This window comes from Tachypleus tridentatus, chromosome 13 (genome assembly GCF_004210375.1).
Source record: "Tachypleus tridentatus isolate NWPU-2018 chromosome 13, ASM421037v1, whole genome shotgun sequence".
Lineage (NCBI taxonomy): Eukaryota > Metazoa > Arthropoda > Merostomata > Xiphosura > Limulidae > Tachypleus > Tachypleus tridentatus.
The window spans coordinates 209,768,960-209,781,738 of record NC_134837.1 but is presented as its reverse complement, the minus strand read 5'-3'; the positions used below and the strand labels follow the sequence as shown (position 1 = coordinate 209,781,738).

At 29.2% G+C, this 12,779-nt stretch overlaps 1 pseudogene across 1 annotated transcript in view; it reads right to left on the bottom strand.

Annotated features, from left to right (window-relative positions):
- LOC143237953 (CD109 antigen-like) overlaps positions 1 to 12,779 on the bottom strand; it is a 146,561-nt pseudogene that overhangs the window by 13,350 nt on the left and 120,432 nt on the right. The window contains exons 17-24 of the transcript XR_013020349.1: positions 11,043 to 11,091; positions 9,701 to 9,811; positions 7,256 to 7,361; positions 5,994 to 6,108; positions 5,078 to 5,191; positions 3,433 to 3,522; positions 2,475 to 2,603; positions 174 to 342 (exon numbers count right to left, since the gene is read on the bottom strand). The product of XR_013020349.1 is annotated as a CD109 antigen-like (transcript). The remainder of the gene's footprint in view (positions 1 to 173; positions 343 to 2,474; positions 2,604 to 3,432; positions 3,523 to 5,077; positions 5,192 to 5,993; positions 6,109 to 7,255; positions 7,362 to 9,700; positions 9,812 to 11,042; positions 11,092 to 12,779) is intronic.

The following is a 12,779-nucleotide window of genomic DNA, read 5'->3' as shown; positions in this document are numbered from 1 at the left end:
TATAATTATCTACATATTTAACTTGTTATAAGTCCATCTAATTATCTACATATTTAACTTGTTATAAGTCCATCTAATTATCTACATATGTGCTTGCACCAGGAATACATATGGTTATTTTATTGAAAATATTTTACCAGTATGGGTACTATAAGCTAGAAAAGTTTGATTACCTGAAATCGTTAATTTAACTTTATTAGAACCTGGGACGTAAGGTTTTTCTTCCTGGCTGGGGGTAAAGTGTGGTTCACTAATGTTTGTGTCTAAGTACTTGATAAGGTAGGCCCCTTGAGTCAGGTCCAAAAGCAATGACGTGTGATGATACTGAAGAATTCCATCAGCCTAAATAATAGTATTTTAACAATTTAAACAAATTATTAAACATAGTGTTAACTGTGGAAATATCAAACATGAGGATAATGTGGTGTGGTATGACTCATAAGGATTCAATTTTCATCCTTATTACTGTAGGTTCTGGATCTTAAGGTGATATTTCAACCCTAAATTGACACTTGTTTACAAAATGCTTGACTCAAAAATATGGGCAGAGCAAAACAATAACCCTCAAAGTAATTACGATTTTGGATAATACAAAGTTTTGCAGGTTATTAGGAAAGATTACAAGGCCTTTCAACACAAATTATCAGTTTTTTATTAATTAAAGGTTTTATCATATTATTTTTATTTCAGGGCATTGACTATCCAAATGCAAAGTAATTTTGATTATAAAGTTAAAAATACTTTCATGCTTCAGAACATTTCCACATGCAAAATCATTATAATCTCCAAATAATTGGAAAATGTTTTTTTAGAAAAACTTTATATATTTTATCTGCTATTTTCACGACTGCATTTCTGTAGGGGTTGGTTCAACCTGACTGATTTCATAACCTCCATAAAAAATTAGTAAATAAATATAAGGTACACTTTTTTTTTTCTAGAATGACTACAGATTATAACATAAAAACAAAAATGTCAAATCTAAATAGCTTAAACTTTATAACATTATACATCTCATATTTTTATTATATTAACCTTTCAGCAGTGCCTGGCTAACATTATAGAAGTTTCAATCATGCATCACACATGCAATTACGTTATTTTATTACATCCAAGAATATAAAACTGGTCACTACAAAGTGACCTGTCTTGGCTGTGTTTTAGTAGATTAGTATTTGTAAAGTACAGCCACATTTCAGGTACAACACATTATAAATGCATATTCATTATTATTATTTGCAAATAAGTTCTTAAGACTTATTTTTCTTAAAACATAGAACAATAAATAAAGAAATAAAGCAAATAACCATATCTTCTAGTTACAACCTTTGTAATCATTTACTGCTTGTCATAGGTTGCTAAGCCTTATAAACTTTCACACGTAGAAGTATGAAACAAAATAATTTTTAAACCAAAACATAATAAATCACTGTATCAGTACCAAATAATTACACTATAATTTAGCAAACTTAGTAACTAATCTGTATTTGTGTGTCAAAAAAATATGAAATTTTGAGCAAACTAAATACTGAACTTACCGGTTTGAAAATTTGTATCAAAAGAATAATATGATGTCATAACACTTGAAATGGCCAAGAAAGCCACTAGAATGGCATTCTAAACTTTCAGTTGGTTATTCACATGCCATAAACAGAAGTATATCTATATTAAACAGCATTTCCAAAAATTGAAAAAGGTGAATGGAGGCAGTGTGTTTGATTCAGTACATAAAGGATATCTTAGCAAATATAAAAGATAGAAGGTTTTTATTTCATAATCTAGCTTTGAATATCAATAATTTGAGTTCCTAATTTATAAGCAACTATAAATTTTGTACCTGGACATCACAAACATATAATTTGAATGAATGTTAAATTCAACACAAAAAAATCGATTTTTAAGATTTCTTTTTTAATATCTACTTTTAAGTTAAGAAATTAAGTAGTGAATCTAAACTTACTGGCATACATTCATAAAACAGTAGTACAATAAAAAAGTTTAACATTAGTCAACAAATGCACTATGACATGGCCTTTGACCTGTAGCAGTAGGGTTAACTGAATCCATGACATGTGAAGGTAACCCAATTCAGGAGCCAATTACCCAGCTAGAAAAATAAAGATGACTAAGTTGAAAATGACTATATTTTCTATACCCAGATATCTATTTGTGTCCCTTTGTTTTGTCATTAAATATCTAAAAAAACATTATATTAGTTCCATTAACAATTTCGAACACCCGAATCTGATCCCCTCTAACTCTTCTTCTCTAAGGAGAAAACAAATTCAGAGAGTTTAAGATATCCTTGTATAACAACCTTTCCATCCCAGTTATCATCGTAGTAGCCCTACTCTGAACGATTTCCAATAATTCAATGACCTTTCTGAAGTAGTAAACCCAAGACTGAACACAATACCCCAAATGTGGTCTAAGCCCATTTATTAAAGAAAGAGTATAGCAAAAAACAAACTGACCTCTACACAAAGTGTACGAGTGACTAAGTCCTTCAAATTTTGTGTCTTGGCCATAACTGTAACATTTATTTCTCCAAGTCGAACTGGCACTATTGGTAGGTACACTACTTCAGATTTTCCTGGACCAATCTGAAAAAAATTGCCCCCAAAAATGCAGTAAAAACAGCAACCTTTTAATATATATTTTTTTGGAAGAATACAACTTAAGTCATTAATGGTTGAAGATCTATCTTTAACAATGTTATTTTATCTCAAGTAACACTGACTTCAGAGTTTTGAGTTTTCCCTTCTAATCTCCAAAAGAAACAGAATTCTGATAGCATGTTTTCCTAATGGATATGAGAAACATGATTTTAACTCTAACATTCCATTTATAGTATTTTCTTTTTTTTAAGTATTGCTTCAAAAGATAAAATGTGAAAATTATAATTTTAATAATATTTGTTTATGCAATCAACAAGTGTGACAGGTGCAAGCTTTTTTAATAATCTTAAAACAAACTGCTGTTTACATTTATGTAACATATTTTTATGTAAATGTTTGCCATTGTGTATGATATTATATATCAGTATACCCTCTACACAACCAACTTTTTACCTTACTCTCTATACCTGTATTTTGAGTCTCTAAAAGAAATGCTGGCAGTTATACAGAAGTTGAACTTAGAACATTCACTAAAACACATCACTGCACAGTACAAAGGAAATATATACATAAAGTTTTCAAGATTTTATTTGCTACTATAATAATTGGACACTATCAAAATTAAGTTCCCTCTAATATAATGTGCCAACACTTTTCATTTTTATTAAAACATAGAATTCACCTGTTAGAAGTCTAAAACAAAATAATTTAGTCAGAAGTAGTCTTATAAATTTAAATATTAAGCTTAGATATAGCTGTGGGTTACATCAGAAATTAAAACCTTTTGAAACTAAGATGGGTGGCAAATACTAACCGTTACTATGTGTTCCAGTTCAACCAGCGAGTTATACGTTTCCAGGGTAACAAAGTTGTAGTCTTGTGACCTTACTACACTTAAAGACACCTGTGGAAAAACCGTGTATTATGTATCTTCTTCACGCAAGTGAACTGTATTAATCTATATGACACTTGGATGTTTTGAAATCAGGTACAGCTCAAACTGAGCTGATTAATTCTAGATTTATTAAAATTACCAAAATATATTATGGTTTGGCTACTTTACCCCTTTTAAATGAACCTCTAAATGCAATAATAATGGAAGTTTTGGATTCAGAATTTGATAATGTTCCTTATTAATTGTGCTGATTCAGAAAACATTTGGCCCACACTTAAGAGTAAGTTATGAATATTAAAACTTTATATTTTTATAAATAAAAGTTGTTAAGCCTTTTTCCTCAATACATAAAAAAATTAAGTGATATTCAAACATTTCATTACTCATTATACAAAGAAATTATAACATCCAAGCTTCTAATTTTTTCAGTAAGTAAATTAAAAAGGGAAATTTCAATATAAAAAATTCACGTTTCTCAGTGAATAAAAAAAATAATGTTCAATCTTAGAAAATAAACAATTATAATAACTTCACTTGTTTCAGTGAAGCTTCTTTCATGCTAAGCTACAAATTATTCCTGCACATTCTAGTCCATAATTTTCAACCAAAATATTAGAAGTAAGGCAGCTACCTAGTAAACAGCACCTATTGTCTGGTCTTGAAGTACCAAATAGAGAGATTTGACCACCACTCTTGTAGGGCAGCCAAGGCCCCAAAGACATGAGCTTATCATAGTAGCAATGGGTTGGGATCCATGTATTCTCAGATTGATAGTTGGTCACATCAACTGCCAAGCAATACCCAGCCTCAAATTTAATAACTTGTGAATTATTTGTTTGTTTGTTTTTGAATTTAGTGCAAAGCTACATGAGGGCTATCTGCACTAGCCATCCCTAATTTTGCAGTGTAAGACTAGAGGAAAGGCAGCTAGTCATCACCACCCACTGCCAACACTTGGGCTACTCTTTTGCAAACAAATAGTGGGATTGACTATCACATTATAATGCCCTCACAGTTGAAAGGGCCAGCGTGTTTGATGCAATGGGGATTCGAACCCGTGACACTAACTTGTGAATTAATTATCCAAGTGTGCATTGAAAAACATTAATGCAGAAACATTTTCAAATATCAATACAAGCAAGTTAAGCTATAAAATTAAAGTTTTAATAATTCTTAAAAAGTATGTCTATAACCAAACACAGTGCACGAAAAAAGTACATATTTTATTGATCTAATTTAAAAAAAAATGATCAGTGAAATTTAAGTTATGAATACTTACACCCATAATGTGATTTATAATCAGTAAACTGTTTTTTTTATAAATGCATAAAATCCTAATTTACCCATCAGATGTTTAATAGGGAGAAGTATGAGGTTATTCACTTAACAATGTTTCATAGGGTACCCAGTAAAACTAGGTACCCAGTAAAAATTATGTGTTAAAACTGTCCATGAAATATAAAAGTGAAATATTGACTGTTTGGGAAATACTTAAGAAAATGTAAGTTTGCTTATATTCTGGAAAATTCTACTGTGAAAGGATCAGTGTCTGGATCCAGCTTACCTCAGTCTCCTTTGACCTGTAGTTAAAAACAGTCACTCTGATCCCAATCTGTTCCCCTTGTTTACATACTTCTGGCATTTCAACATTCATGAGGAGTGACTTTATACTGGAAAACTAAAGAATAAACATCACATTCAGTTGTAGATTTAATGAAAGTCTTTATTAGACCAACCTGTCAACTTGAACAACCCAAAAAATAAATATCACATTCAGCTGTAGAATAATGAAAGTGTTTAGTAGATCCACCCATCAACTTGAACAACACAACTTAAAAAATAAATATCACATTCAGTTGTTGATTAGTGAAAGTTTTTAGTAGATTCACCCATCAACTTGAACAACACAACTTAAAAAATTAATATCACATTCAGTTGTAGGTTAATGAAAGTATTTAGTAAATTCACCCATCAACTTGAACAACACAACTTAAAAAATAAATATCACATTCAGTTGTAGATTAATTAAAGTGTTTAGCAGATCCACCCATAAATTTTAACAACGTAGTTGTAAATGTACTTAACAGAACATGTGTTAGTGTAGTGAAATAGATTGGTTTACTTTTACAATATTATATGGCAACAGATACAGAATAGATTTAAAGATCATAAAAACATTTTGTTTGTTTGTTTTAGAGCAAAGTCACATTGGACTGTCTGTTGTGTCCACTCATGATTTTAATGTTGTAAGTCTGTAGACTTACTGCTGTCCTACCAAGAGATAATTGGTTATTTTTTTAGATAAGTCTCATTAGACTATCTGCCATGTTTACTGTAAAAAGTCAAACCCTTGATTTCGTTTATAGCATCATAAGTCTGTAAACTTACAGATGTCCCACCAGGAGACCTGAAACACAGGAAACAAATTTGAAATTGTTTTTACCACACTCAACATTTAATGCTAAGTCCTCTGTACTCACCTGTAGTGCAGGATGAATTCCAAAACCTGTGTCACTGTTCATTCCAAATGCTGTCACCACCCAGTTTGTGAGGTCATTGGACAACGAAACATGGAATGTATGGTAACCCTGAGAGCTGTCAAATAAAGGATAAAATAATTCATGTTACAAGTTGAAACATGGAAATTAACATTCATTTATAAAGAACTTAATAGGATTCTTAAAAAAAGTCTTTGTTAAGCCTAAAATTAGTTACTTCATAAATCTTAGTTTAAACTAATCTCATTTTTTATGTTATTAGATTGTTAATCACTTGCTGCTCAAACAGTTTATATATATATTTATATACCTAACAGCTTGTTTGTTTTTAGAATTTGTACACAAAGCTACATGTACAAAAGCTATATACTTGTGGTATTTTCAGGTAGAAATTGATTTTCTGACAATAATTAGACAGTTAGACTTTTAATAAGAGTAGATTAATCCAGAAAATAAAGGGTGTTTGTTTTCTTATAGCAAAGCCACACTAGGCTATCTGCTGAGTCCACCAAAGGGAATCAAACTCTGATTTTAGCGTTGTAAGTTCATAGACTGACCGCTGTACCAGCAGGGGACAAAAATAAAAGGAGTAATACAGTTAATTCAGAAAATAAATAGAGTAATCAGAGTAATCCAGAAAATGAATAGAGTAATCAGAGTAATACAGAAAATGAATAGAAGTAATCAGAGTAATCCAGAAAATAAATAGAGTAATCAGAGTTATACAAAAAATAAATAGAGAAATTAATTAGATTAATCCAGAACATGAATAGAGTAATCACATTAATCCAGAAAATAAACAGGGTGATTGGATTAATCCAGAAAATAAAAACAATAATTAGATTTTCCAGAAAATAAGGAGAGTAATGAATCTGATCCAGAATATAAAGAGAGTAATCTGGGTTTGATAACATGACTAAGCTCCCTAGCATATGTAAAAAAATTAAACTGGACAAGTTCCTTCCTAGAAGTGGCACGTTATACTGTTCAAACTTGTTATTAATATCACTATCAACTATATATTTAATACCAATAACTTCTTCATTCATGTGCATCAGAATCTTTAACATTCACACATTCCAAACAGTAATTTAGTCATTTTACTTATCCATCAAATAACAAACAATTACTGCAGTTGCAATCTTGTTTCCTTTGTCAAGGTCGACATCTTGAATTTATTTTGATTGAGAAAAAATTTATTAAATTATTTTTTCTTCATACAGGATACTAAAAATTTAATTCACCCAATGATAATGTCTCTCCACAACCACGAGTTCTCATAAAGTCTCTCCAAACGATTCACTCGGTGCAACCTGTAAAGTGCCAGGTTTAATTCATCTCTAGGAGGACCTAAAAAATTACACAATATTTCCACTTTAGTTCACCCAATATACTGGAAACTCAAAGTTGTATAATAAATATTTCTGCCAGCAACTATGCCTATGACTATTTAGAATTTTTTTTATTATAAACTACAGAGTATTAACTATTGTACAAATGACATACATAAATAAGAAGCTTTCAAATATGATTTATCTTTATATAAGCCTTATCTTAAAACATATTTTAAAATAAACTAGTTATGGATAACACTACAATAGACTGTTAATGTTTTAAAACACATAGTTCTTAACTTGCATATTATATTTTATATATAAGAAAGTAGGCTTCAAGAAATATTTTACCATAGGAATAAAATTCAGTTTTATTAAATAATTTCTAGTATTAGAACTAGATAAGAAACTTTATATATTGTGTACCAAACCAGTTAGGAAAAATATTAAAATATGATAACAGTACTAATTACAAAGTTTATATAGCATGAAACAAAGACGTTCAGTAGTTAACAAAACATATGTAAACAAAATAACACATGCTATAAAGAGAGGTACAGAGATAAAATGGTGTATGCAGGAATATAAAACATTTTATGTAGCATACATGCACTTGGGTCAAAACAGAAGATGAATAATATTCCCATAATAACATCCAAATCAGGAGCATCATTTGGATATGAGAGTGAGGGCAAATGGCATTTTCTGTGAAACATTCCAAGTCAAGTTTGTAGTTAACCACAAAGTTACACAATGGATTATTTGTGCTGTACCCACCCTAGGTTTTGAAACCTGATTTTTAGCATTGTAAGTTAACAGACTTTAACTGTAAATTAAGTCATAGCATAGAACCAGCAGCTAAATTGGGGGCCTATGCAAAGTCAGCTTTCTTTGCACCCATTGTATTTTGTGAAATGATGTTTGTAATCCAAATTCTGCAGAAAGTAAGAGATAAATTACAAAATACAAGCCCAGTGCCCTAACCACCTGGCCATGCCAGGCCAATAAATTCCATATAATATTCACCAGAGATTTCCATGAAAAGGTTATTTCTTGAAGGTTGTAAAATCGTTAGACCATAACTATAACTGATATCAAAAAATATATATTTTAGGGTTGCTGAGTTGGTCATAAAAGTCATAGATAAAGAATAACTGTTGTGTAGAATAATGTGAAAACAGAAAGGGCCTGAATTAAAAGAAACAAATTATTACAAAAGGTTTGAGCACAAGTAAGTAGGTAATGTGCTAAGAGAGACGATGAATAGTTGAATACAGTCTGAAAATAGAATGGATATAAACATACAGAATAGACAGTTAAAAATATTAAAACTGAGGAGGGTTTAGATAGATGGAAATAAAAAATATTAAAACTGGGGAGGGGTTATATAGGTGGAAATAAAAAATATTAAAACTGAAGAAGTGTTAGATAAGTGGAAATAAAAAATATTAAAACTGAGGAGGAGTTAGATAGGTGGAAATAAAAAATATTAAAACTGAGGAGGAGTTAGATAGGTGGAAATAAAAAATATTAAAACTGAGGAGGAATTAGATAGGTGGAAATAAAAATATTAAAAGGATTAATATTAAAAATTAAATACATATTTATTTAGTGTATAGTAATTTCACAAATAATGTACAATATCACCATACATCAACAGCTAGTCTTGTTTTAATATGTTCACTGCTGAGGACACGTTAATGACGTTAAGCATTGCAGTAGTTAACAAGCTGTCATATAACGAAATATTTTACTTTGGCTAATAAAATTCATCTAATAAAAAACCAAAGAGAAAAAAAGAGAGTCAAAACTGTCTACTTACGCCCACAAAAAACTGTGGGTGTTTTATTTCCACGCAGTCAGCAAGAAATATAAAGAAAGATATATAGAACTAATTAGATTATGTTACATTATCTTTTTACAATGTCACTTCACAATTACAAAATAGTTATTTATACAACAAAAACAGGTAGTAAATACTAACTTCAAATACATGTCTTACAATGTATCATACTGACCACAAAATTTTAACAAATCATTATGCATTGATCTTTACATAAAAAATAAAGGACCCATTTTAGCAAAAGTAATTTTTATGTCTGGGTATCAAATGTTAGTAAAAGACAAAAATCATAAATTTTACACAAAGCATAAAGTATGTTTTATCTTGATTTTTCAAATATCTTATATTGTATGCAGCACACAAGAAAATGAAAGATTCTGATTTTTTTTTAAGATGGCAATGAAAAACATTGGAGAATTCTATTGCAAGACAAATGTTCTAGCCATGTGCTAAAATCACAAGAGATTTACCAGCATAAAATCAAAAACATTTAACTCATTAAAAACACTTACATCCACTTTCATCTGAACCATCTGTACAATCATATTGCCCATCACACTGCTTCCTGACTGGATAACACATTCCATCCAAACAAGTCGCATAACCACTTCTGTCACAATGGTCTGTAACAAAGAAAATATTTTGACCATAATACCACACATTCATTCAAGAGTTGTAAAAAAAGACATTGATTATAGAACAGAAATTATGCAATCATATAACTGATTTTAAATTCACATACAAGGGTGATGGTAATAAAAAAACTTTTTTTGAAATTATAAGTTTTATCCTAAAAATCAGGAGTAAACTTCTGCTCATACAAAGAACCAAAATTTATTTTAATTGTGTTCAATACCTGAACTTATTTGATTTAATTTTCATCCAACCCATATGCCTTGCATCATACTGATAGAGAGCAGACACATAGAATATAAACAGTTATTAAACATTCTTTGAATGAACAAGATCATGAGAATTTATTTAGCAGCTTCAACTGCAATCATTATTCAACCAATCAGGTAGTCTCATCTGGACGTATGAGTTGTATGATTGGTCAGTAATGATAAACATATGTAAATGGCACATTTTATTGGCTGATGAGCTGGAACCAGTAGCTACCCTCTGATATTAGCACAAATGATATATTTTTGCCATTCAGTGGAATGGACAGCAAAAAAACAATCTTAGGTAAGTTTATTATTATGAAGTTTTTAAATATTTTTGCCTGTTTAATATACATTTGTTTCTTTAAAACCATCAGTACAATGGTTATATGCATTTAATTACATTTTAGTAAACTTTATTACAAATTACACCTATTTACAAAACCCTTCATGGCAAATATATGCTGACATTTTCATTTTTAAGTAACTATTATAACCTATTTTTGATGTATTTTGCAGATGTACAAGGGATAATAAGTTTATAGCAATGACGTCTTATTACACAGCGTCTGTAGCTGATCATAAGATGCTAGAACTGAGGACAGTTATTTCTAATGCTCTTTACATGTTATTCTGGATCAAACATTATCAGAGAATTAAAAACATATCTCTTTTCTACTGTAAATACAGAAAAGTATAAAACAGTAAATCACATTCTTTTTTTAAAAGTAGCAATCCTGTAGAAAATTGTGCTGCTATAAATTACACAAATATTTCATTCATAACCTTCTAAACTTTCTAAGAACCATTCATGTCTCCTTAATATTAGACAATGCATACACAAGTATAAAAATAAGAACTTCTAAGTCACACCCAGCAAAATGTTGATTTATTTTTTTTAGAATTTCTTATATTTTTTTAAGTATTATGTTTCTTTTCAATGATGTTAAAATAATCAAGCTTAACCTACCTGGTTGTTTTGTTACATTAGCATCCGTAAACACAATCAAGTTAGCAAACTAGAAAAAAAAAAACCTTTTAAGATGAAATTTGCTTCTCAACAAAACACACTAATATTGTTAACTTATGAATTACAGAAATACAAAAAAGGATATTATAAAGCTGTAAGTGGTGTTACACTTTATACAAGTATATTATAATGATATAAGTGGTTACAGTTTATACAAGAAGTATATTATAATGATATAAGTGGTTACACTTTATACAAGAAGTATATTATAATGATATAAGTGGTTACAATTTATACAATAAGTATATTATAATGATATAAGTGGTTACAATTTATACAAGTATATTTTAATGATATAAGTGGTTACAATTCATTCAAGAAGCATATTATAATGATATAAGTGGTTACAATTCATACAAGATGTATATTATAATGATTTTTGTGGTTACAATTCATACAAGTATATTATAATGATATAAGTGGTTACAATTCATTCAAGAAGTATATTATAATGATATAAGTGGTTACAATTCATACAAGTATATTATAATGATATAAGTGGTTACAATTCATTCAAGAAGTATATTATAATGATATAAGTGGTTACAATTCATACAAGATGTATATTATAATGATTTATGTGGTTACAATTCATACAAGTATATTATAATGATATAAGTGGTTACAATTCATTCAAGAAGTATATTATAATGATATAAGTGGTTACAATTCATACAAGTATATTATAATGATATAAGTGGTTACAATTCATTCAAGAAGTATATTATAATGATATAAGTGGTTACAATTCATGCAAGAAGTATATTATAATGATATAAGTGGTTACAATTTAAAATAAGACAGTTTTAAACATTCAAATCTTAATCAAGTGGTCTTCATTTTTAGTTCACATGGTTACTACTATCATAAATATACATACATTTCTAAATTTGTAGAACTACATTAAGGTAATTATTCATTATAAATTATTTTATATGCATCAATATATCTCAAGAACCAAGGAACAAACAATAAGAAAACAACACAAACTTCAAGATATCAAGACAGAACTATATATATTAGAAGAGTTGATGATCAAACACCAAGATCTCTATATCCAAGTAACAAGAACACACAATAACCAAACAACACAGACTTCAAGATAGAACTATATTTATACTAGAAGAGGTGAAGGTTGAGTTGCAAAAATCAAACATTAACTAAATTCCCTACACCCCCCTACCTCCAATGACAACTTAAACACTTGAATAAAACTTAACACATTGACCACTATCTGATACTAAACTTTTTAATTTAACCAAGTTTAATTTCTCAGGTTTTTAACGTATTACATTTTCATGCACACTGGATAAAACACTGTTTCCATGCTAAAGAAAAATTTCCACACAGATGTCACCATAATACAATAATCTCTAATGGTGTGTTAATATTCATATAAATGAAAAGCAAACCCCAATGTTTCAAAATTGTAAAGTTTTACGGTTAACAAAAAGTATAATATGGAAGTAGAAAAGCTAATGTAAGTTCATTCTTTATAGTAAACACATTTAATATATTACGAACACAAACCACACTTAATGCAATGTTAAAATAATCATGTTTAAAATAATGATGCCAATTAATGTGTTAGATATAGCAATTAAGACACAATGGACAGATTTTTAATTAATAATGCATGATTAAAGAAAAATTTGTACAAAACTCCATAAATAAATA